We start from the raw sequence: 26,579 nt of genomic DNA, 5'->3' as shown, positions 1-26,579 counted from the left end.
CAGTATAAGAACAATATGTGTTAAATACATTCATATTTGTTTTGTGAAATGGCACATAATATTATGTATATGAAAGTGCCGCAATTATTTTAAAGTTCTAACTGTTTTATAATAACATTTGTATCATGATCATGAATGACTTTCCTTTTCATTCACAGTTAATAATAATGAAATTAAAGAATTGTGTTCTTGTGCGCAAGAACACAAAAACATTCGCGAGAGTACAGTATGTGTTTGTGTGTGCAGAAGAGCAAGTTTGTGTAAGAGCAGGATATATCTAAACACGTGCAAGCAGTTTTGTAGCAGAGCAAAGTAAATGTAAGCGAGAGCAGAGCAAATATGAGTGAGCACATGTACATTTTGCATGCGAGCAAAGGAGATCCGTGAATGCTGCGAGTTACACGTCAATACTGTGTGAAATGTTTTTTTAACAAAACAGATGTTTGATTTTGCACTTTTGCCAACACCAGATTAATGCAGATTATGTCCCTTGTGGTGTTTTGACCTTTTATTCAGAATTTTTGTCTGAAGTCCCTTAAAACATTCACTTATGTCTACAGCTCCATCATAACCTTGACCTTAGATGTTACCTACTAGTAAACAGATCTGCCTGATTAACGTCTTTTAGCTCGTCTTCTTCTCAGATACATGTCTGGGCACAAACTAAACGTTCACATACTGTCTTAAACCACTACATCACTGGGCATGTGAACTGGACATGGCGATCAGCAGAGGAGAGACCCAAGATACCATTTGAAAATGGTTTGAACTGTCATATCAGGGGAGTGTATGCTAGAAACGAAACTTAATGACAATAAATAGTCATTTTATATAGAGTTTGTGAGCACAGAATAGGTATTACACACAAACTAATAACCTGTCTCTCTCTCTCTCTCTCTCTCTCTCTCTCTCTCTCTGTGTGTGTGTGTGTGTGTGTGTGTGTGTGTGTGTGTGTGTGTGTGTGTGTGTGTGTGTGTGAAAACCTAAGTAAACGTCTGCTCAGAACAGCTGTGCTGTATAAGCTCCATGACAAACAAAATTCTCCCACAGTCAAAATCTACTGGTAATTTACTGTCACTGTTCTACGCTATTCTGTGTTATTTAAATACAGTTCTATACTGTAGCTCTGATTTCTCTCTCCCGCAGAAGGTTGGATAAAGTGTTGTGACTGGTCACAGCAGTCCGGCCCCTAAAAAACAATTATCCTTGACAAAACCGGTTCAGTCCGGTTTAACGCGAAAGTGAAATTTTTGTGCTCCATTTTAAGAAGCGCAATGCAAATATCTTTAGAAAAGAAAGCCGGTGAGTATCTGAATCTGAGCTGTCAATCATGAATTATATGAACTTGTACTACTCAAAGAACAAGTTCTTAAATTTAATATTAACAGAATTGAATATTAACAAGGTTAATGTCTGAAAACGTAAAGCTTTTAGCCGCTATTCTGTTGCAGTAGGTGTCTTCGTTTACGCGAAATAGAGCAATAGAACTGAGGTCGTCTGATTCAGAATAACCAAACTAAAGTCGTTCTAGGCTCATCTGAGAAATTGGTCCGAATCAATATGTTTACATGAACTGTATAAAAAGTACTAATAAACGCACTATACACTTAATATATTTATATTTTGTCCTCTACGCAGAAACAAACTGCGCAAATAGAACAGGCGTCGTACTGCAGGAAGTGTCACAAATGTCTCGGACTGTGAGCCAGTAGATCTAACAGTAAGTGTTTAGGTGTCCAACTAGATGTAGACTATTTGTTTTATCAGGCTAAGACCGTGCTGTTTACACGATCATGTCGTAATTAGACTGACAGTGTGAGGTTAGTATTGTACCAATAGTGTGCATGTCAGTGTAACTAAAGAAGTAATATTTATAATATTTATTAGTAATATTATTAAGTGATATTTCGACACTGTTTCTTTGTATGACAGTGATTGAGTTAGTCTGTGACCCACTATGCACTTACAGAACACATTTTTCCTGCCTCTGTCTTCTTTTCCACTTTGGGCTGATACTGTTCACTACACCCACGTTTTTGAGTTTGTTTTAGTGCTGTAACATTACGGTTTAAACTTTATGCATTATTTGCTCATTTTAATAAACCATATTTTGTACTTATAAAGTTAGTAAAGGTGCCTGTCTACACCAAAGCTCTTAAAAACATGAATGACTGTTTCTCTTTTGAGAACATTAAGCGAGAAAATACTGTAATGTTTCGCTTATAGGCGCATTCCGAGCTAAAGCGTGAATGTCTTGGTCGTGCTTCGTTAAAGCGCGTGAATGTCTTGGTCGTGCTTCGTTAAAGCGCGTGAATGTCTTGGTCGTGCTTCGTTAAAGCGCGTGAATGTCTTGGTCGTGATTGATTAAAGCGCGTGAATGTCTTGATCGTGATTGATTAAAGCGCCTGAATGTTTTGGTCGTGATTGATTAAAGCGCGTGAATGTCTTGGTCGTGACTCGTTAAACGGAGATCTTGGCTGCAATTCGGACTGTGAACTAGTAGATCTGACAGAACGTGTTTACACGTCCAACTCGGCTACGTGTTTTGAACTGGCTAAGACAGTGATTTTATACGATCGTGTGTTAGTTCAACTAACAGTGTCAGACTAGTATTGTACCAACGTTCAGTTGAATAATAACTGTGAGGCAGAGTCAGTACAAGTATTGAACCATTTTACATGTTTGGTTTACTCCTTTGTCGGTAAGTTATTGAATGGATGAAAGATTGTTGTGTAATATTTTTTGGCATTGTCTTTTGTTTCAGCATAAAGCTGAACGTCACAAGAAAGCCCACCAAAAACAGAACAGAGTATGTACAGTTACACTGTGTACTTCCTTATTCAAGTATTTAGGGTACGAAGGAAGAGTCTGAATGAGTACTGCACAAACTAACTAGTGGTCTCTGTTGACGTCGGTGAAGCTATCCGCGCGTTAGCGCTTCATGGTCAAGTCGCCGAGATTCAAATTGAATGCGCCTATATGCACGATATTGCGGCATTTGGTTGCTCACTTCAAACTAACGCTCTCTAAGCATAGAGAAATGCAGACTAACTGTTTTTTGAAGAGCTTTGGATTAGACATGTACTTTTACTACAAAAATACAAAATGAAGTGTATTTGATTAAAAGCAAAACATTCACAAAGTTTGAACCATGAGCTCAGAATACTGATGTTATATATATAAAATGTGTATAGTGTATGAAGATGTGCTGCTGCATGAAAGTACACATTGCTGGTATGTATACTTTGAATGGATATTGCATCAACACTATTAAAAATATGTTAAAGTAGCTTAATAAGCACTACTCAAAATGATTTTCCTATAGAGTGCTTCTCAGAGGTTTATCATACAGCTTGACTGCCAGCTAAAACAGCACTTAGCACTAGTGCAATATTGTACATATCTCCAGTGCTGAAAAATCAGACTGAAAAAAAAAAAAAAGATTGAAGGCACTTGCTTATCAGATCAAATTTGAAAAAACTCTACTGTGCCAGTTTTTTTAAAAAATATATTTATATTGAAGTCCTACTTTTAATGGGGTTTAAATGCTCACTCATACAGAGAACATATGTTTACTATATCTATGAATTTTCCCATAATGCCAAATCAGTTCCACTACCACCAAAGAGTGACAGCCTTTGACTTTCACAGCTGCAAGATTTGGCAATTTCTAGTGTACTATTTTTTTTTCCCTTTTTCAAAAACCAGTATTAAAATATTAATGTGGTTAATGGGGCTTAGAGACAGTTATCTATAACTTACTTCTTTTCTAATTGTATTACTTATTTTAAGTAATGTGGTCATTTACATAATGTTCTATAGGTCTATGCAGTCTTTAAAATCAGCTTTGGGTAATTATGTTTGGTGTCATTTGTGACTTTGTAAAACATAACTCATTACATATCTGATAAAGTTTTTCTTTCCCTGATTATCAACCAGCAGAAGAGAACTGGTGTTTGCTGAATCAGAAGAGACCAAGAGTCAGATGTGTAACTTTGTGCTTTAAGTCAAAGTAAATGTAATGTGTGTTGTATTTGTCCAGTAGAAAGAAGAACACAAGTATATGTATGTTGGAGAGGAAACAGTTTTGAAGAAAGATAACAAACGTACACCCATTTTTACACACACTCAAGATAACTGAAACAGAAATATCACAGAAAAACATCTCTGCATACATTTAAAATTGCATTTATTTAAAGATTTTTTTTTTTTCTCAGGAAGTAATAAGTGTCAGGAATGCTGGATGTAAGACAATCTCAGGTTGGAGAGCAAATGTGCAAACATGGCCCTGAATGTTTCTGTTGCTTACAAAGGCTGTAGGCAACTGACCGTGGTCATCTACAGAGCAGGTGAAGTCCATTCATTTCACATGCACTGGTGCAGGTGCTGAGACACAACAGACAAATAAAACAAATCTGACTCAATACTCTAGTATTCGATGGTGAAATAAATGTCAAAAGAAGTCATTTTTTTTAAACCATTGATGCGAGGTCCCCTATGCTCACCTGTCTGTTGTCCCAACTGGTCAAGCCCACAGTTCCTTCTCCCTGTTAACAACAGAGAGAAATAAATCTTCACGACAGATGTTTCTTTGGCTCCAGGGGAAGTAGAGGCAGCCTGGCCATCCTGGCACTTGTCCTGCCTCTTGTTTTTATCCTCAGTCTTGCATGGCCGGGGCACACGGTTGCGACGTGGCACCAGGGAGGGGGCAGGCGGAGCTGGGCGCGCAGCTCTGCTCTCTACCTTATGTAAGGTCGCCCTCCTGATGAGCAGCGGTTTGTGGCAGCTCAGGTCATACTGGTGCTGGGAAGCTTCGACCTTGGAGGCACACTGACGGGCTGACGTTAGCCTCTCCAGGTCCTGGTAGAGGACCTCACCCACTTCTGGCCTGGTGTAAAATGTGGAGTTCACCTCACTGTGCTTGTCCTGCACCTTTCCTGGGACTTCCCTGACATGTTTGTGGGGGACATGCAGGGTCACAGCAGGCTTTGGGCTTTTCTGTTTGAGAGCAGCCAGCTTTGGGTGGAGGGCGGGTAGCCTTGAGATGGATGGAGCTGGTGGAGTGTGATCAGCCTTCACACTCACAGCACTGCTCTTGGTGTGTGGCTCTACAACCAGAGAAGGGAACCGAGATTTGCTGCATCGCTGACCTTCATCCAGGAGTCTGCCTATTGACTTTCCACCATTATTTCCATCGGTGGCCTTCAGCAGTGCCACTAATGTTGTGCCCGTGCCAGATTTTCTCAGGTTTTGAGAGACTTGAGGTTTATATGGCTTCCTCTGGGGGACTCCAGAAATTTCTGGGAAATAGTGGCTGCTTCCTCCTCTTTGCGAATTAACAAAATGAAAAGGAGAAATATTTGGGTTGGCCATTGCCTCTGTAGGGCTTTTTTGTGGAGCTGGGATGGTCTTCACATCAGGGAAGAAGTTCTTCTTTGTACTTCCTGTTCCCCTCATGATGATCTCACTGGGGAAAACCAGAAAATATATTAAATCTTTTAATACTTTACAGATAAATATTAAATTATACCTCTATAAACTGTGTGTTTCGTTCGATGTCGGTCATCGTACATGTGTACACGTTCGTGTTAGTGTTATTGTTCATTGTTTACTGGTTGTACTCGTTGTGTGTGTTTCTGCCTGTCCCTATATTCAATGGTTTGTTACATATGAGTGCAGTTACCGTTGATTACTAATCTTTCGTGTCTAATAAATGTTTGTCTGGGACGAGAGAGGTCTGTGAGTTCTGCTCCTTGCCCTGCAGGACTCGGGCCATGACACTTTTCTTAATCTATTCAATATTCTCTTAAAATGATCAGCACACAAGTAACAATTTTAATTTGTTCACGGACATATGCGTAAATTATGATGGGGATGCTACATGTCACTACGGTTGAAAATGAGATTGTAACATTCCTAAATGGCTATTTTTATCCACACCACTTTTTGAAAGTAAAAATGTTAATGTTTCATCTACAAGCAATCTTTCCTTCATTTATTAGTTAATTTAAGTAACACGCATGTTTTAGTCACCGTGTTTCTAATGACAGAATCTGAAAACTTTCATGATTATAATCTTAAAACGCCTATAATTTCACACAATGTCAAAACGCAGCACAACTGATATTTCGTGAAACGAAAATTAATTTTAATCAAAATACAAAAGTTGTATTACAAATATATCTTAAACTACATTGCTGATACTTTTTGATGCCGACAAGTATACAAACGCCATAAATGTGGATGTTCTTCCTTTTAGACCAAGCGCTGATTTAAGTGAACGCACGTGCCATCGATGATAAAAGGGTTGCGAATTTAAGGGAAATCAGAAACGAATCCAAAACCCAGCACTTTTCAAGAGAAATAATACGCTTTGTATATAAACACACGACGTCTCAATCTAAATAACACATGGAAATTATTTCCTTTGTGCATTCTTTTCATATAGACGTTTCCCAGTTTGCCTTAAAGAGGATAGTTAGGCCTACCTTTGATATCGGAGAAATCTATAACTGACAATAATCCAATTTATCCACAGGAAAATGTGAAATAACAATTGTTGAATATCCTTGTAGTTCGTAGTTTGATTTGTCCAGTGTGCACACTCTATCAAAATGGTAACCATGACGCCAGTTAAGCCTTTTTCTGTGACGACACAAACACCAGGTGTGACGACATAAACACGGCTGTCTCGTTTTAGCATTACTAAAATGTACTTCTGGACTGTGTATTACTGGACCTTTTGATTGATAGTTAGTGTAAGTTAAAATATCTTATTTCCTCTCAAGCGCAGACGTTGCTTCGGCAAAAAGCTCCGGTGTTCTGTCCATTAATATATTAGGCCTATCCAGCTATGCAACTGTTCATCTTATTTGTTTTTGATGCATTTTTTCAATGTATAAACCATTCACATATACACGGTAAATGTGTATAAAATTTCTTGTATTTCTAATATTAATTGAATGTTTTGCCCCCTCAGTCCCTTAATAATATCAGATCATTCGAGCTCTGTTCACTTTTTTATGTGGCGCATTATAAGAACCCACATGTAAATCTCCCCATGCTGACAAACCTGCAAGTAACATATTTTCTTCCTCATCTCCCTGATGCTTTTTGTTTAATCTTGCTAGCTATTATTATTATTATTATTATTATTATTATTATTATTAACATTTATATAGCACCTTTCTCAGACTCAAGGACACTTTACAGGCAGGTATCAGCTGTTATAGTCACTCACATGCCGATGATTAGTTAACATGCTACCGTAAACTTCAACCTAGATTTTGGTGTTTTTCTCCTCCTGTAATGGTACACTGGAAATGATTAGATTTCTTTGGCTAAAGCAATGTCTTCATTAAGTCCCATTTCATGTGAACTTATTTCTGTCTTTTTTTTAATTAAATCTGGCAGACAACCTTAATAATCATGGCTTTTACACTTTGACCAGGTGGCTAAATTCACTAGGTTAGCTAGCTACCCTGAATCATCAAGAATTGATTCAGCAAACAATCAGGATAGATTTTCATTTCGTTTTGATTCAAACATGTCAGGACAAAATAGCTAAGTAAAGGAAATAGCTAGGTTAGGTAGTTAACCACTCAAAGTAGCTTACTTTAGGTAGATATTGGTCAAAATGCACTCTTAACTAGTTACACTAGCTAGCAGCTGTGATTATGCTGTGATAAACAAATATTGACAATCATAGATTTTAGATTCCTCAAAACAACTATTCTATATTTTGATGACATCTTTGCATGTTCTGGGTCTTTATTTTTACATGTGCAGAGCACTAGTGCAGTGAGGAACAAAGTGCATCAAAAATTCTGGTTGTGCACAAGTAACCGGCTAAGGTTTTAGGATTTGACTTTTAAGACAAACAGAAATTTTGATGCAGACAAGAGAGGCATGTCTTGTTTTTGAGAGGCAAATTCTTGCTCTTTTAGAAAGATTCTTGTATATTATTGGTATTACAGCTTTTTTGATGTACAGCAATAACAAAGACCTATTAATGAATAACCAGCTAGAATTTGCTTTAAAATGTAATTTGCTTTGAATAAGAGCACCTGCCAAATGCTGTAAAGCTTAAGATCTGTTCTTGGAATGTATCCTGGACACTGATGTAAACTATCAAAAAATGTATCGGGATATTCTGCTTTGTTCAGTATTGAAGTGTCTGCAAATTGTTTTTAACTTATTAGTTGCCAAAAAAAATAAATAAACAAAAATAAAAAATGGAAAGACACACTGCAGCATGTAGGAGCATCTTTAATGGGTATGTTAGTATTTATTCCAGCTCTGAACCCACATATTTAACCAAGCATGGAAAACTGCATAAAGGAAAGCAAGGCAGAACAGACTGAAAACTGTCAAAATATGCCAATGTTCAGGCAAGCTTTCGAAAGAGAAAATGTCACATACAGTGTTACGGTGAGCCAGTGCATAATGCAAGAAAGAGTGAGATAACTGGGATTAACAAATGTCTACAAAAATGAATGTAAAACTTCACATTTGAAGCTTTGAAAAGCTAATATGATTAAAGACAGCTCCATATAGCATGATTTTAACAAAATGAAATATAAAGGATAGAAAAACAACAGGAACACACGTGTGAAGTGCCGACACCTTGCGTGTTACGTGAAATGGAAGTAACAAGTAAAACCAAAACGATCGTGACAAATAGGATAAAGAAACACTTAGTTTTAATAAACAAACAAATACTCAACAAAATCAAAGACAGACAGCAATACCGGGTAAGCATTTACGGGAAAGGCAGCGTAGACGGCAAACACAGAGGGAGAGCACAAATGAGATGTAAACAAACAAAACAGGAGCAAGGAGCTAGGTGTAACACAGGTTCTTATCACAAACACAATGAAAGACAAACACACTCTAACCAAAACAAAGCGAAACAAAGACCGACGAGAACTAACCAACAACCAAGAGAGACATATTATCAAACATATATCAACGAAGGCACAAGGAGAAACGAAAGCTAACCATAAGCGACGAGAAACAATAACTGTCAAACAAGATACGTAGGAACGTTTTTTTTTTTTATAAGACTATAATCAGGGATAAATTAGAAACAGTTGGAGACAAAGGGGAGGAGACAGGGAACCATAGAGAATGACAAAACCCCGGAAGTTACTAGGTTGCCTGGGAAACGGGGAATGCTCCGGTCTGTAGACGTGACAGGCACACAGCATCATGGGAGTCACCTTGCTCCCCTCCACTCTCCTGACTGGATGCCACGTCAAAGATTATAGCAGATGTCACATATATAAATATACACTGTCATGGCATGGCCCCCTCCTCCTAGGCTCCTCGCTGTGTTTGACGTCACGTGTGTGTGTCTTCATTGCCACACCCCACCCATGTGTCATACCTGTCTCTGGTTATCTCCCTTGTTAATGTGTATATTTAAGGGCCTGGTTAGTTGTTGGTCTTTGTCGGTGTTTGACCCTATATGCACTGTGTCAACGTGCAAAAACTGCTTATTGCTTGTTGTGTTTTTGTCTCATCACTGAGTAGTACTTTGTGTTTTGGTTTCATTGTTGTCATGTTCATTAAACATCTGTGTTTATACAATCACTCGCCTTTGCATCCTGCCTCTGGAAAAAAAAGGCAAAGAAGTGACGTAACTGTCCCAGTCCAGCCCATGTGGAGGAACTCTTCATAGTAGTGGGCATGCTCCATGCCAGTGCAGAGGGTGAGAGCTCCACTGGGATATTTAGGTAGGGTCTGGAGATTCACGGTCAGACTCTGTGGAATCCTGCCTGCCCTTCCTGGAATTTAGGATGGCGAATCTGCAGGGTTTTACGTAACCGGAATATCGGAATATCGGGACATTTATGGGGATTATGGCATGGATGAGGTCTATGACAACAGTAGTCTTCGGGCCGACGTGGATTCTGACCGCTTTATGTATCCTTCAATGAAGTTGAAGGAGTCCCTCCACGAGGGTCCCACTTTTGGGGTTGGAAATGGAATCAGGAAACTCCAATGACGATGAGCCCCAGGAGTCTAAGCCTTCACCCCTGTGAATCTGTGAGAGTCCACATGTTCGCATCAGCTGAAAACAGGAAAGGTGGAAGCATCACCAGGACTCTATCCCGAGGCAGGTGCATCATCTGGCATGCACTCTGGCTCACCTGCCCAAAAAGCGGTGGCTGCAAGCACCTCCTCCTGGACTCCCCAGTCCTGCTGCTTGTTTGGTCCCCTTTCACATGTATCTGTTCCAGTCACTGTCCTTATCCCCTTCAATGGTACCAGGTTGTTCCCTTGGTGTCCCTTTGACTGTTCCTCTTCCTGTTACTGTGCCTATTTCTGGGTCATTGTCATGGTCCCTGTTTTCCTCTCCTTGTCCTCTCCATGCTGGCCCATGGTGGTTCAGTCAGTCCTCTGACCTCACCATTTGGTGTTGGTTTGGGGACCGTGGCCCGATAGGCTGGTGCGCCGGGAAACACGCGATCGGGGGGGGCGGGGGGATGGTGTTCTGTCATGGCACGGCCCCTCCTCCTAAACGCCTCCCTATGTTTGTTTGTTTGATGTCGTGGGTGTGTGTGTGTGTGTGTGTGTGTGTGTGTGTGTGTGTCTTTGTTGCCACACCGCTCCCATGTGTTATACCTGTGTCTTGTTGTCTCCCTTGTTAACGTGTACATTTAAGGTCCTGTGTAGTTATTGATCTTTGCTGGTCTTTGACCCTATGTACAATATGTCTTTAGCTGCCGCTGCATGCACAAACCCATTATCGCTCATTGTGTTTTAGTCTTATCACTCAGAGTAATTCTTATTTTTTTGGTTTCATTTTTCTTGTGATCATTAAAACATCTATATTTATACAACGGCTGCCTCCCCATGTTAGACACTTGCAACAAAATGCTTTTATAATTGGACACAAAAAATTACAAAAAGGAAAATACAAGAATCTAAAGTTATATGAATGTATGGTATAACAAAGGATATTGGGAGTTAGGAGTGAAAGAAATGTGTAAACAGAATAGAAGATAAAGTATGTGAGGTATGGTTATAGTATAAAGTATGCAGTCTGTTCACTGCTATTGATATGGTGTCATATGGTCTGCAGCACTGAGCTGCAGGTATTCAGAGCTCTTAAACAGGAGTAATAAACATCAATAATTTTTTTCAGTGTAGAATGTCCAGTGTCCAGAATGGTTTTTAACTGTGTATGTACGTGTGTAAAAGTGTTGTACTGGATGAGGGCCTCAATTTTTTGCAAGAAGAAGCTCTACCTCTTTATCTTTGAATCACTTTCCTGGCAGTAGAGGGACAAATTTGTTGTTGGGAGCTAGCTTTGGTCGAGCTCCTCTTGCGGTAAATAAACAGCAGGTCAGGAAACCCAGATTATGCACTTAACTGAACACACCATCTTGAGGGCCCACCTAAACTGCTTGGTGCGGTTCAAAAAGCAGGCTGTGATTTTTACCGTTAAATTCTGGGTTTGTTAAATTAAAACTCACATCTTGTGAGATGTGTCTCCACCTTCTGAGAAATGTGTAGGATTGGGGCCTGCAGCTTTTTCTTGCTGAGCTTTGTTTTCTTATGGCTACCTTGTTTTGGGATTCACCTGATTTTTTTTATTCTAGTATGTCAACTTCACTTTGTAATAAATTTATGATCCACTATAAGAATCACCATTTGTGTGAACCAATTCAGTCTGATTCATATGGTATTAACATTTAACATAATGTTCTTTAGTGCTGTTAAAAATTAACTAATAAATAAATGCCTTCAGAAGATTCTGTCTTTTGCTCCTATAAAATACTAATTCATTTTCAGCAATTCATTGTTCTCTTCACTAACAATGGGGCTTCTAAAGTTAATGGTTCCTATTACATTTGTTAGTTAAAAAATAAACTAATAAATAAATGCATTCAGAATAAAAATGTATATCAGCTTTATTCCCCTTGTATAAGACTTTTGCTCCTATAAAATAATGATTCATTTTCAGCAATATATTACAAATAATATAATACAAACATAATAATGTAATACAAAAAAGTATACAGTCACAAATATTTTAGCAATTAATAATTGTTCACCCCTGTTGTTCATTCATTGGTTAAACAACTTCTATTACAGAGATCAGAATTTTTTTTGTGTCTCACAAATTCTTTACAAGTATGGGCAAGTATATTTTGCATACTTGTATGTACCTGTAGTGTATCTGAGGTTTAAAAAAATATACTACATGCACAGGGCTTCTCTCTTATGTGTACAACTGTCCCTACCCACTTATGCTAATGTGAAAAACTTGAAAAGCTTGTCTTCACACTCAAATGTCAGTTCAGATAGAAATGGACCTGGCACGGATTACAAATCATCTTTTAAAAAATCCACTTATCTTCATTATTATCAGCCTTGTTGCTTCTGAAAAATGTATTGAGTGATTTTGTATGCCCTTGTAAAAATGCCCATCATCAGAAGACTTATTTTCTGTTTGTACCTGATACCACCTGCAGTTATTGCTGGTACTCTTACATTATACCTTGAGTCTGGTACTGGCAAGAAATATTGTTCAATTTTGCAGGGTATTTTTTTTTCATGTATTTACTATACATCTACTATACTATACATTTAGTATACATCTCTTGAAAGCAACCCAGATAATCCTTGGGAATGGTGTAATATAAAACAACAACTGTCTGATTACCAGGACCAGGCAATGGATTCATATTGCAGGTCTAAGGTCAGCTACTTGTAGTTAAATGTTTCTGATTATTGGTGCACAGTTATTATGTACCATAACTATGTTACTTGAATTAATACAATGTTATCCCTTAAAATTAAAGAGGTTAAAATGAATTGTTGTAAGATCCACAGGGGCATGTGTTCTGCATCATATGTATTACTATGTGTACTTTTTATAAACAATTGTAATAAGGCATGTTGCATCCTGAGTGTTATGATCAGTCCCTCCCAGCTTCCATGTTCTGTGTTTTCCCTGTCTTGTATATTTCAGTTCCATTGCATAGTTTCGTTTGTCCGCCCCTCGTTTGATTTTCCACACCTGCCCCTTTTTCTTACCTGGTTAAGTTCATGTATTTAAACCCTGTCTGATGCTCTGTTTTTGGCTGTTCATTGCATGTTTATTTGAATGGGTGTGTTTATTAGAATCTGTGTTTCAAAGCCTTCGTTTGTGTTAACGTATTTTGTAATGATGGGTGGATGAAGCCCCATTGAAGCTTTAAGAGCTTCTTCCTGATTGTGTCGAAAAAGATTCGATGCATTGGAGCATTGAAATCCGACAACAGAGAAGAGTGACATCTGTTGGCTAGACAAAAAAAGAAAAAAAAGCTTGCACATCAACACTGCGAAGCGTGTGCTGTGTGGTCTTACAGTTCTTGTGTTTGTTCAGATCCGCTGAAAATCATATTTAATTATTAAAATGTTGCAATAAATGTTTGAATGTCGTCATTATTGATTGCAGAATGTATAAGGCCTACGGAAAAGAAATATCAGTCATATATTAGTAATCTAATATATTAGCATTTCAGGTGCCCACACATTCAAGAAGATCCCCAAAATCCATTTGAGAGAACTTTGGTGAACAAACTATACATTGTTAAGTTGTTTGCTGCGACGGCTGGCTAGCTAGCTAGTCAATTAGTGTATTTTGAGGCAGTTTTTCATAGATGGTTCCAATGAACCGGTTAAGCTAGAGAAACCCAGTGTTTGAACAGGAGTTAGTTAACTGCTGGCTAACGTTAACTTAGTTCGCTAGCTAACAGCTTGTTGTATAGATGACTTGGTGGTTATTCTGGCGAATTGAGCTAGCTAGCGCTCGCTAACTGCTAGCTAGCTAACTTGTTTAGCTGGTAGTTTGCTAACGTTAGCTAGCTAGCTCTGTGTTTTATTGGCGGTTCTGACAAGCAGCTAATGCTATACTATAATACTAGACTATAATTGGCAATACTATAAAGCTTACTGAACTGAACTGAATTAACGCAGCCTTCCAGCCCTGCTCAGAAAGTCCTAATTACTAGTTTGGAGGTCGTAATTACGACGTGGTTATGCGTTTAAGAGGTTATTGGTCGTAAAAAAGGATGCCATGAGAGAACTACTTTTGTTAATGTTAATATCGTCATTGTGTGTGTGTGTGTGTGTCTCTACATTGCCATGCCCCCACCCTTGATAGTCAGATGCATATTACACCTGTCCCTCATTAGAGTTGTTAACATGTGTATTAAAATCCTTGTGTTAGTCATTCCTTGTGGGTTTTTAACCGAGTGTGTGCTGCCATACTCAGCTGTCTTATTGTGTTTAGATTATGTTTTCTGTTTTTTTAACCCTGTGGTGTGCATTGTATTTTACCTTTGTTTTTTACTTCGTGTCAAAATAAAATGTTTTTGTTTGAATGACGGCTCACCTCTGCAGCCTGCCTCGCCTCCTAATGTCACATTTGAAACTTTCTTGATATTGATTAATCATTCAATTTTGTGTAACGTACACTCCCCTACCCACACTTGGTATGGCCTGCTACATGCTGGTGGAGTCATCTTAGTTGACTATGTTCACTGTGACTGCCTCCTTGTTTCTAACCATCCCCCGTTTTTGTCATAGTACTTCATCACACCTGCATATCTTAGTATCTTAGCTGTTCCCAGGATTTCATTCTTCTGGACAGAGAGCTCCGTTGTTGTTCCTGGTACTTGCTGGAGCCAGTTTTGGGGGTTCACCAGTATTGCGGTTACAGCCCCTAGTGCTCCGATTACCACAGGAACCACAGCTGCCTTGCCCCCCCACATCTTTTCTATCACTTACTTTAGCCCTTGGTATTTCACCCCCACCAACCCCTGATGCCCCCTGCTGTAGCCCACCACACCTCCACCCAGGCCAACTACTTCTCCGTTGGCCTTGATGGACGTTCTCTTGTGGGATGGGTTTTGGACACGTGCACACCATCGGGACCAGACTAGGACTTTTAGAAAACTGGACTAATGAATTGCTTATTTACAAATTTTATTTATTTATTTATTTATTTATTTATTTATTGTTACTATTGTGGTGACCATTGTTGACCAGAGGAGGATGGGCCCTCCCTTTGAGCCTTTTCTTCTTTACAAGGTTTCTTCCTCGTGCTCTAGGGAGTTTTTCCTCACCACTGTCACCCTTGTCTTGCTCACTGGGGGCTCGGACTTGAACATTTGTAAAGCTGCTTTGTGACATCTGTTGTAAAAAGTGCTATATAAATACTTTTTTTTTTTTTGATTGTCATTCAAATCAACAGTTTTAACAAACAGCTAATCATGGGTGTATCATAATATTACGGTTAACTCTATTCTCCATCTTTGCATTACCTGTGTCAAACCATGAACGCAATCTTCAGTCTACAAAAAGAATGACGAGCAGATCAAGTACTGGCAGCATCAGTTCAGTGTAACATTAGTCAACACATAAAACATAAGTAAGCTCTATGTGCTATTTGTGAATCAACCTAGATGTTAATGTCTCACTTCACTCAAAGCCAGTGAAGACCAATTCTAATGCTCCATAAAGTATTATGTATTGATATGGAATATCCTTCACATTTAAAAGCAATTTAAAAACTGTCACGGAATGTTCCCATCTCACTGTCACGTGGTACGGTCCGCCACGTACAGTGGGAGTTCATTGTTTGTCTCGTTTGTAACCACACCCATGTTTAGCACACACCTGCACCTGCTTTAGTCTTGTTAAGTCTGTCTGTATTTAAACTGTTGTAGGTGTGTGCTTAGTTGTCAGTTATTGCCCATGTTCATGTTTGTGCTTATTGTCTCTGTTTTGTTCGTGTTACGTGTTGCATGTGAGTGCCGTTTGTCTTCATTGTTTGTTTATTAAATGTCCTTTCCCTGCGGCACTACATTACACTTAAAGCCTGTAATGACCTGGTATGATTCTTCTAAACAGTGCCCTTCAGTACAGTAATATTGGATGAGTACATTCACAAGTCTAAGCTGAATAAGCTGTCTGCGTAGACGGCCAACACAGAGGGAGAGCACAAATGAGATGTAAACAAACAAAACAGGAGCAAGGAGCTAGGTGTAACACAGGTTCTTATCACAAACACAATGAAAGACAAACACACTCTAACCAAAACAAAGCGAAACAAAGACCGACGAGAACTAACCAACAACCAAGAGAGACATATTATCAAACACATATCAACGAAGGCACAAGGAGAAACAAAAGCTAACCATAAGCGAGGAGAAACAATAACTGTCAAACAAGATACATAGGAACGGTTTTATTTTTTATAAGACTATAATCAGGGATAAATTAGAAACAGTTGGGAGACAAAGGGGAGGAGACAGGGAACCATAGAGAATGACAAAACCCCGGAAGTTACTAGGTTGCCTGGGAAATGGGGAATGCTCTGGTCTGTAGACGTGACAGGCACACAGCATCATGGGAGTCACCTTGCTCCCCTCCACTCTCCTGACTGGATCCCACATCAAAGATTATAGCAGATGTCACATATATAAATATACACTGTCATGGCACGGCCCCCTCCTCCTAGACTCCTCGCTGTTTGTTTGACGTCACGTGTGTGTGTCTTCATTGCCACACCCCACCCATGTGTCATACCTGTCTCTGGTTATCTCCCTTGTTAATGTGTATATTTAAGGTCCTGGTTAGTTGTTGGTCTTTGTCGGTGTTTGACCCTATATGCACTGTGTCAACGTGCACAAATTGCTTATTGTTTGTTGTGTTTTTGTCTCATCACTGAGTAGTACTTTGTGTTTTGGTTTCATTTTTGTCATGTTCATTAAACATCTGTGTTTATACAATGACTCACCTTTGCATCCTGCCTCTGGAAAAAGGCAAAGAAGTGATGTAACCGTCCCAGTCCAGCCCATGTGAAGGAACTCTTCATGGTAGTGGGCATGCTCCATGCCAGTGCAGAGGGTGAGAGCGCCACTGGGATATTTAGGGAGGGCCTGGAGATCCATGGTCAGACTCTGTGGAATCGTGCTTGCCCTTCCTGGAATTCAGAATGGTAAATCTGCAGGGTTTTACGTAACCGGAATATCGGGACAGTTATGAGGATTATGGCATGGATGAGGACTATGACAACAGTAGTCTCCGGTCAGACGTGGATTCCGATCGCTTTATGTACCCTTCAATGAAGGTGAAGGAGTCCCTCCACGAGGATCCCACTTTTGGGGTTGGAAATGGAATCAGGAAACTCCACTGACGATGAGCCCCTGGAGTCTAAGCCTTCACCCAGAGCACTTTTCATCAGCAGTCTCATTCAGAAATACCTCACATTATTTTCAGACGTTCCCACTCGTACGACTGTCCTTCAGCATGACATTGATGTTGATTCTCATTCACCCATTAGACAACACCCATATCATACCAATCCCCAGAAATGTACATTGCTAAATCAAGAAACCAAGTATTTGTTAGAAAATCATCTTGCTATCCCTAGTGTTAGTGCCTGGTGTTCCCCATGCTTTCTGGTGCTAAAACCAGATGGCACATACCGCTTCTGCACTGACTACAGAAAAATAAATGCAGTTATTGTTTCTGGTTCCTTCCCAATGCCTAGAATGGAGGATTGTGTGGATAAGATGGGGTTCAGCTAGATTTGTAAGTAAGCTTGATTTACTTTAGGGTTATTAGCAAGCTCCATTAACCTCTCTTGCATCTGACATTTTGGCATTTGCTACCCCTGACTGTTTTCTACAATATACGGTAATGCCTTTCAGTCTTAAAATGCCCTTCTACCTTTCAGCGTTTGATGATTAAGATTTTGATGACATGCCTAACTCTGAAGTCTATTTGGATGATGTGGTTGTGTATACCAAAACTTGGGAACAACATGTACAGTTGCTTGATCTTGTTTTTAAGAAGCTATTGGAGCCTCCATTGTGCTTAATCTTGAAAAATGTGATTTTGGTAAGAGTGAGGTTGCCTACTTGGGGAAACTGTTGGGTTGTGGTTGTGTGCCTCCTCTTGATGCCAAAGTACAAGCAATCAAGTCTTTTCCTGCCCCAGAGACGAAAAGACAACTCAGACGCTTTTTGGGCATGGCAGGTTTTTATCGTTGCTTTTGTAGGAACTTCTGTGATGTTCTTTTACCCCTCACAAATTTGCTTTGTGACAATGGCACATGCGCGGGGCCCACCATAGAACAGTGTTGTTCAATGTTTGAATCGCCGTAATGTTTTGACAGCCTTTGAAAGCATCTTATTCATCTTATATGATTTCTCTACTTTTGGTTTCTTCAGCTTGTTCTTCATTTTGAGGTTTTCATGATGGCAGAACTAAAGAAAAATAAATAAATAAATAATTTACAAATGTGCAAAAATCCAAAATAATCATATTATTCGTATGTGTCAATCAATAAAACATAATTTAGTCCAATATGAAGTTCTTCCAGTAAATAGACTTAGCTAACAGCTAAATGAATTTCACTTCTTACTGGTGTGGTACTTATGAAAGATGCAAAAAGTGGTAAATAACTCCTACATCATCTCTTTCTCCGTCATGGTTCTGTTCTTTAGATACATCTGATGAAGATGTCAACAGTCTGCTGGCCTCTTCTAGAGTTGTCTGAGTGACACTGATGATGTCTAAGAGGCTTCTGAGCAGGTTCTGGTCCACTGGCTGAAACAGACATGAAGGATGAATATTCCCCACTCGCCCTCCGCTGGGCCTCTTTATCCTTCAATAATCCTCACAGTCAGTGACAAATTGTCCATTTGAAATAGGAAAATCAGCTCAGTGAAAATTATCCATGAAATGTGATGATTAACCAATTGAATCTGTGTGTAGCGTGCTTGGGCTCACGTGGACCTGCATGTGATGTCGGCCGTGGGTCTGCAGGCGTTGCTGGATCAGTTCGCTTGCGTGACTGATCAGACCCCTCCCCTCACACATCTGTTCCAGCAGCGTGTCATAGATCTCACGTGGAACCAGGACGTGGAGGCCATGAACATGGGCCCTGGAGGAGAGGCAGGGCTGGGCAGGATCTGAGCAGCAGACCGACGCTTTGATCGCTGGTCTGAAGCTGCTCTGGCACACACTGCCACTGTTCCTTCCAGAATGGTCCTTCTTTACTGAAGCTACGAGAGCAAGATGAACAAGAGTGCATTAATGTGACATGAATACACAACACAAAACAACAAAACAACGATGTGTAACGGTAAAGAGGTTATTAAAAGTATACCTTCCACACCTCCAGTCATTTCTGTAATGTGCATCTGTTTTCTGACAACCTTTCATTAAATGGTGCCACTTAAAACAGCTTGCAGGTGTAACTGTACAAATTCTATTAAGTCATTATCTTTCTACTGAAGTCATTTGTTACACCTTAATTAAATCATTACACTCACCACCATCTTCATCTACTCTCAAGTGGAAATGGAAAACATGATTTTTCAGGTTCCGCAAGTGAACATTTTTAGTAAATGAGGATAGCTTGGCTAATTCTGGATTGTGTCCCCGTGTTGTAGGACTGGTGTGTGCACCTCGCTCAGCGCCCTGCAGATGTCTGTACAGGTCCTGGGTCCTCCTGATGGTCTCCAGCAGTGTTGGTTTCAGTTGAAGAATCTCCAACATATGCTGCTCCAGTGCTGATAAAACCACATCAGGAGCTTCTTATATTTTTGTCAACCAATTATGCAAACAATTATGTACAGGGTATTAAAAGAAGACAAATCTTTAGCAGCAGGTTACAAGGTTGTTATAGATATATGTTACATCTATATTTGGTTTTTCACATTGAAAATAACTTAGCAAGAGTAGTTTGACAAAAATGAAAGGCCCCATCAGTCCCACAGTGCAGAGTGTACCTTGGATCTGGTATGTAGGATGTGTGAAGGCCTCTGTATATCTCAGGCATTGTTTCAGGAGCTGACTTTCTCTCACACTCTCCTGTAGCTGCCCAGACATGAGCTAAGATCATCACAGAGAGACAGAGTGTTACAAACCCCAGGAATCACGCTCAGCCCTGCACTGCCACGCCTACCTCTTCCCACACACGCCTCCAATCTGGTTTACTGGAATACTAGCACACACCTGATCATTGTTTGTCTCATCACTGCTCCCTTACTTAAGCTCCCCTCCCTCACACTCACGTCATGAAGTATTGCCAACCTTATTTTGCATACCAAATGGTTCAGTTATGGTTTTGTCTTTCCGGTTTTCGACTTCTGCCTGAGCCCTGGACACCCCTGGACTCTGCCCCATGTTATGGACCTTGAATCAACAGGACTACGAATACCTGCCTGACCCCTCTGATCTGTTTGATTTCCCTAATAAAACCTCTTGCAATTGGATCCTCTTCCTTGTGTGTGTGTGTGTGTTTGCAATCATAAACATAGAGAAACCAGTAGTTAGAAATAATGACTCCAAACAAGGATCAGAGTCCTTATACATTCTTTGCTCGCTTCGAGGCTACATCTAGCAGCGCTAATGCTAGCAGCACAAATGCTAATGGCGCTAGTGTTAACAGCGCCAATGCTAACAGCGCTAATGCTAACGGCGCTAGTGCTAACAGCGCTAGTGCTAACAGCGCTAATGCTAACGGCGCTGTGGTCCCCACAGTTTATCAGTTTCCCTGATTCAGGGCCCGAATGGCCTGTGGGAAGAAGCTCCTCTTCAGCCTCTCTGTCTTGGTCTTCAGGGAGCGGAAGCTCCTCCCTGACCTCAACAGAGAGAAGAGTGTATTGTTGGGATGGGTGGGGTCCTTCACAATTTTCCTGGCCTTGGTCTGGCACCGCTTGTAGTAGATGGTCTGCAGGTCAGGAAGTTCCGAGTGAGTGATGCGCTCTGCTGAACGCGCTACCCTTTGGAGTGCTTGTCTGTCCTGCTTGGTGCTATTCCCAAACCAGACTGTGATGTTCCCTGTGAGGATGCTCTCGATAGTGCAGGTGTAGAAGTTCCGCAGTACCTTGGAGAGCAGTCTGAAGTCCCTTAGGCGTCTGAGGTGGTAAAGACGCTGACGAGCCTTCTTTGCCAGGGAGCTGGTATGGCGGGACCAAGACAGGTCCTGCGAGATGTGAACACCAAGGTACCTGAAACTATCTACTCTCTCCACCGTGGTCCCACTGATCCTCACAGGTTGGTAGTGCCGCTCCTGCTTCTTGCTGCAATCCACGATCAGCTCCTTTGTCTTACTGACGTTTAGGAGGAGATTCTTTTCCTGGCACCAGTTTTCCAGGTGTTTAATTTCCTCCAGGTAGGCCCTCTCGTCGTTGTCCGAGATCAGACCCACGACAACGGTGTCGTCAGCAAACTTGACAATGATGTTAGAGCTGGAAGTGGCTGTGCAGTCGTAGGTGTACAGTGAGTAGAGCAGGGGGCTTAGGACACAACCCTGAGGAGCTCCAGTGCTGAGGGTGAGGGTGGTTGAGGAGCAGTTGCCCACCCGTACTGATTGTGGTCTGTCTGTTAGGAAGTTGGAGATCCAGTCACACAGGGATGTATGCAGTCCTAGATCTCCCAACTTAGTAGTGAGTAGGGAGGGGATGATAGTGTTAAATGCTGAACTGTAGTCGACACATAGCATTTTAACATAATTTCCCCTCCCTTCGTCCAGGTGAGTCAGTGTAGTGTGGAGCAGATGTGCAATCGCATCGTCAGTGGAGCGGTTGTGGCAATATGCAAACTGCAGTGGGTCCATGGAGGCTGGCAATGAAGATGTGATGAAGTCTCTGACTAGCTTTTCAAAGCACTTCATCACGACTGATGTGAGGGCGACAGGGCGGTAGTCATTGAGGTCGGAGGAGGGTCGAGGTTTCTTCGGGACGGGGACGATGGTGGACCGCTTGAAGCTGGACGGACAATACCGAGCGTCAGGGAGAGATTGAAGATGTCGGTAAATCGGGGCTAGCTGATCTGCGCAGGCTTTGAGGACCCTCCCGCAGATACCGTCTGGTCCCATCGCCTTCCTGGTATTCACCCTTTTAAACACTCTCCTCACGTCACTCTCCGTGATGATGAGAGGGCGCTGTTCACCACCCCTTATACTCAATTACCCTGTTACACAACAACTGTAGATATGGTATTATACAAAATGGATCTGTACATTCTGTAGATTGTGTACATATATACCCAACCATATACATTGTACATTGTGTATATAATCATAACATACATATATTGTACATACATTGTTAATATATTTTTCTACATACATAGAATATATATATTTATCTGCATATATATATTTTTTTTTCTCTATGCACCCCTGTTTCTCTTCCTCAGTTTAGACAGAGCACTCTCCACCATTTCACTGCGTGTTATACTGTGTATGACTATGTATGTGACGAATAAACCGAACTTGAACTTGAACTTGAAATGTGAAAACATTACATCCTGGAACCCCTTAAAAAGGAGCAGCTCTATCACGAGATGACAGGGCAACTTATTAATTAAATAATTTGGTGTTGTGTGTGTGTGTGTGTGTGCGGGTGTGTGTGTGTGTGTTTTTCACGACTCACATGAACGGTGAAGTCCTTTGGAGCAATGTTGATGTGTCCAGTGGATGACAAGTTATGAGGGATGTGTTCCAAGGTAATGTGAGTAATCTTTGGGGACCACGGAATGCCCAACACTTAACAGGGTAGGCCCCAGGCTGGAGAGAGAGAGAGAGAGAGAGAGAGAGAGAGAGAGAGAGAGAGAGAGAGAGAGAGAGAGAGAGAGAGAGAGAGAGAGAGAGAGAGAGAGAGAGTCCCTGTCAGCTACACATGTCACTAACATGCCAGTTATCAAAACATTTCTTACCAATATATCTGCTGTCATTTCCTAACTGCTACCAGCAGACCTGTCAGCTTACACTGCATCGTTACATGTGCGTTTCTGTCATTGTGTCTTTTGTGTGTTGAGTACAAATGTTTTTTTTCCCCACACAGGAGCTCGGACATGAGATGATTTGATATGTAGTGACTCAGAAATGCAGACTCACCGAAAAGCAGCAAGAGGAGGAAGAGGAAGATAGCCTTCCTCACATATGCAGTGTGTCTGTGGAGAGACAGAGGGAGAACATAGCAATGCAGAGTACAGAGTTGTATTCACAAACACAAACATGCGCATACACACCCATGTACACACATTCATATGCACAAACACAAACTTACCTGCTGAGCAGAAAAACATCAAGCAGAGAGATTCCAGAGGTCAGGCTGTGCCATGCTGTTCCCAGCCACCAGTAGAGCAATGCAAAGGCATGAGCTAAACAAACAAACAATACATCATTAAAACAAGTGATAATGATGCTTTGTCCGTAGTAAACACAGAATGCAGCAGAAAGTAAACATTTTATGAAAACATGGGACATGTTGATGCTACTGCAGTACTAATTTACTACTGCTTTAGTATTTTTTTAGTATAACTATAGTATAGTTTTAGAATAGCTTTAGTATAGCATTAATGCCACTTTAACACTGCTTTAGTAACAGTTCAATGAAGTACAATGAAGCAAATTCAATTGGAGCGGGGGGGTTGGAGATTGAATTTAAGTATTTGGTGCATATGAGGTCTATGATGAGTATTAAGTAAATGAATTGATGTATTGACAATATGCTTAAAAAGTTTATTACAGCAATACTAATTTAGTACATACATGCCTATAATACATACATACTTCCATAAATGTGGGTGTGTGTGTGTGTGTGTGTGTGTGTGTGTGTGTGTAAGAAAAAACAATGATTATAGCTTGTCATGAACAGGTTATAAACAGTTGAATATGACATCAGCACTGACCTGTAAATTCATCCTCCGTGATGAGCTCACTGGTGTATGGGCCATGTGATTGGGTGAGGCTGCCAGCATGGCTTCAGGTGTTGGAGGACCTGACCAGCCCGCGGTTGCCTGGTTTCTCAGAGGTTTATCATACAGCTTGACTGCCAGCTAAAACAGCACTTAGCACTAGTGCAATATTGTACATATCTCCAGTGCTGAAAAATCAGACTGAAAAAAAAAAAAAAAAAGATTGAAGGCACTTAGCTATCAGATCAAATTTGAAAAAACTCTACTGTGCCAGTTTTTTTTTTTTAAATATATTTGTATTGAAGTCCTACTTTTAATGGGGTTTAAATGCTCACTCATACAGAGAACGTATGAATACTATATCTATGAATTTTCCCATAATGCTAAATCAGTTCCACTACCACCAAAGAGTGACAGCCTTTGACTTTCACAGCTGCAAGATTTGGCAATTTCTAGTGTACTATTTTTTTTTTCCCTTTTTCAAAAACCAGTATTAAAATACTAATTTGGTTAATGGGGCTTAGAGACAGTTATCTATAACTTACTTCTTTTCTAATTGTATTACTTATTTTAAGTAATGTGGTCATTTACATAATGTTCTATAGGTCTATGCAGTCTTTAAAATCAGCTTTGGGTAATTATGTTTGGTGTCATTTGTGACTTTGTAAAACATAACTCATTACATATCTGATAAAGTTTTTCTTTCCCTGATTATCAACCAGCAGAAGAGAACTGGTGTTTGCTGAATCAGAAGAGACCAAGAGTCAGATGTGTAACTTTGTGCTTTAAGTCAAAGTAAATGTAATGTGTGTTGTATTTGTCCAGTATAAAGAAGAACACAAGTATATGTATGTTGGAGAGGAAGCAGTTGTGAAGAAAGATAACAAACGTACACCCATTTTTACACACACTCAAGATAACTGAAACAGAAATATCACAGAAAAACATCTCTGCATACATTTAAAATTGCATTTATTTAAATTTTTTTTTTTTTTTTTCTCAGGAAGTAATAAGTGTCAGGAATGCTGGATGTCAGACAATCTCAGGTTGGAGAGCAAATGTGCAAACATGGCCCTGAAGGTTTCTGTTGCTTACAAAGGCTGTAAGGCAACTGACTGTGGTCATCTACAGAGCAGGTGAAGTCCATTCATTTCACATGCACTGGTGCAGGTGCTGAGACACAACAGACAAATAAAACAAATCTGACTCAATACTCAATACTCTAGTATTCGATGGTGAAATAAATGTCAAACGAAGTCATTTTTTTTAACCCATTGATGCGAGGTCCCCTATGCTCACCTGTCTGTTGTCCCAACTGGTCAAGCCCACAGTTCCTTCTCCCTGTTAACAACAGAGAGAAATAAATCTTCACGACAGATGTTTCTTTGGCTCCAGGGGAAGTAGAGGCAGCCTGGCCATCCTGGCACTTGTCCTGCCTCTTGTTTTTATCCTCAGTCTTGCATGGCCGGGGCACACGGTTGCGACGTGGCACCAGGGAGGGGGCAGGTGGAGCTGGGAACGCAGCTCTGCTCTCTACCTTATGTAAGGTCGCCCTCCTGATGAGCAGCGGTTTGTGGCAGCTCAGGTCATACTGGTGCTGGGAAGCTTCGACCTTGGAGGCACACTGACGGGCTGACGTTAGCCTCTCCAGGTCCTGGTAGAGGACCTCACCCACTTCTGGCCTGGTGTAAAATGTGGAGTTCACCTCACTGTGCTTGTCCTGCACCTTTCCTGGGACTTCCCTGACATGTTTGTGGGGGACATGCAGGGTCACAGCAGGCTTTGGGCTTTTTTGTTTGAGAGCAGCCAGCTTTGGGTGGAGGGCGGGTAGCCTTGAGATGGATGGAGCTGGTGGAGTGTGATCAGCCTTCACACTCACAGCACTGCTCTTGGTGTGTGGCTCTACAACCAGAGAAGGGAACCGAGATTTGCTGAATCGCTGACCTTCATCCAGGAGTCTGCCTGTTGACTTTCCACCATTTTTTACATCCGTGGCCTTCAGCACTGCCGATAATGTTGTGCCCATGCCAGATTTTCTCAGGTTTTGAGAGACTTGAGGTTTATATTGCTTCCTCTGGGGCACTCCAGAAATTTCTGGGAAATAGATGCTGCTTCCTCCTCTGTGCGAATTAACGAAATGAAAAGGAGAAATTTTTGGGTTGGCCATTGCCTCTGTAGGGCTTTTTTGTGGAGCTGGGATGGTCTTCACATCAGGGAAGAAGTTCTTCTTTGTACTTCCTGTTCCCCTCATGATGATCTCACTGTGGAAAACCAGAAAATATATAAAATCTTTAAATACTTTACAAATAAATATTAAATTATACCTCTAAGCTGTGTGTGTTTCGTTCGATGTCGGTCATCGTACATGTGTACACGTTCGTGTTAGTGTTATTGTTCATTGTTTACTGGTTGTACTCGTTATGTGTGTTTCTGCCTGTCCCTATGTTCACGCTGCAATGGTTTGTTACATATGAGTGCAGTTACCGTTGATTACTAATCTTTTGTGTCTAATATATGTTTTTCTGGGACGAGAGAGGTCTGTGAGTCCTGCTCCTTGCCCTGCAGGACGCGGGCTGTGACACTTTTCTTAATCTATTCAATATTCTCTTAAGATGATCAGCACAAAAGTAACAATTTTAATTTGTTCACGGGCATATGCGTAAATTATGATGAGGATGCTACATGTCACTACGGTTGAAAATCAGATTGTAACATTCCTAAATGGCTATTTTTATCCCCAACACTTTTTGAAAGTAAAAATGTTAATGTTTCATCTACAAGCAATCTTTCCTTCATTTATTAATTAATTTAAGTAACACACATGTTTTAGTCATCGTGTTTCTAATGACAGAATC

At 40.6% G+C, this 26,579-nt stretch overlaps 3 long non-coding RNA genes across 3 annotated transcripts; 2 read left to right on the top strand and 1 right to left on the bottom strand.

Moving 5' to 3' along the window:
* Window positions 1–1,197: 1,197 nt before the first annotated feature.
* LOC145652844 (uncharacterized) lies at window positions 1,198–5,972 on the top strand. The gene is made up of 3 exons (XR_014119106.1): window positions 1,198–1,302; window positions 1,639–1,720; window positions 3,943–5,972. It is a non-coding gene; the product is annotated as an uncharacterized LOC145652844 (long non-coding RNA).
* Window positions 5,973–18,525: 12,553 nt separating this feature from the next.
* LOC145652857 (uncharacterized) lies at window positions 18,526–20,291 on the top strand. Its single transcript, XR_014119127.1, has 2 exons — window positions 18,526–19,156; window positions 19,467–20,291. It is a non-coding gene; the product is annotated as an uncharacterized LOC145652857 (long non-coding RNA).
* A 1,917-nt stretch (window positions 20,292–22,208) lies between these two features.
* LOC145652765 (uncharacterized) lies at window positions 22,209–23,183 on the bottom strand. The gene is made up of 3 exons (XR_014118977.1): window positions 23,094–23,183; window positions 22,922–22,977; window positions 22,209–22,591 (listed from the first exon to the last, which is right to left on the bottom strand). It is a non-coding gene; the product is annotated as an uncharacterized LOC145652765 (long non-coding RNA).
* Window positions 23,184–26,579: the final 3,396 nt, after the last annotated feature.

The sequence above is a fragment of the Electrophorus electricus genome, chromosome 21 (genome assembly GCF_041902795.1).
Source record: "Electrophorus electricus isolate QZ-2024a chromosome 21, ASM4190279v1, whole genome shotgun sequence".
Lineage (NCBI taxonomy): Eukaryota > Metazoa > Chordata > Actinopteri > Gymnotiformes > Gymnotidae > Electrophorus > Electrophorus electricus.
The sequence above is the reverse complement of the archived record's forward strand: the minus strand, read 5'-3'. Positions and strand labels throughout refer to the sequence as shown.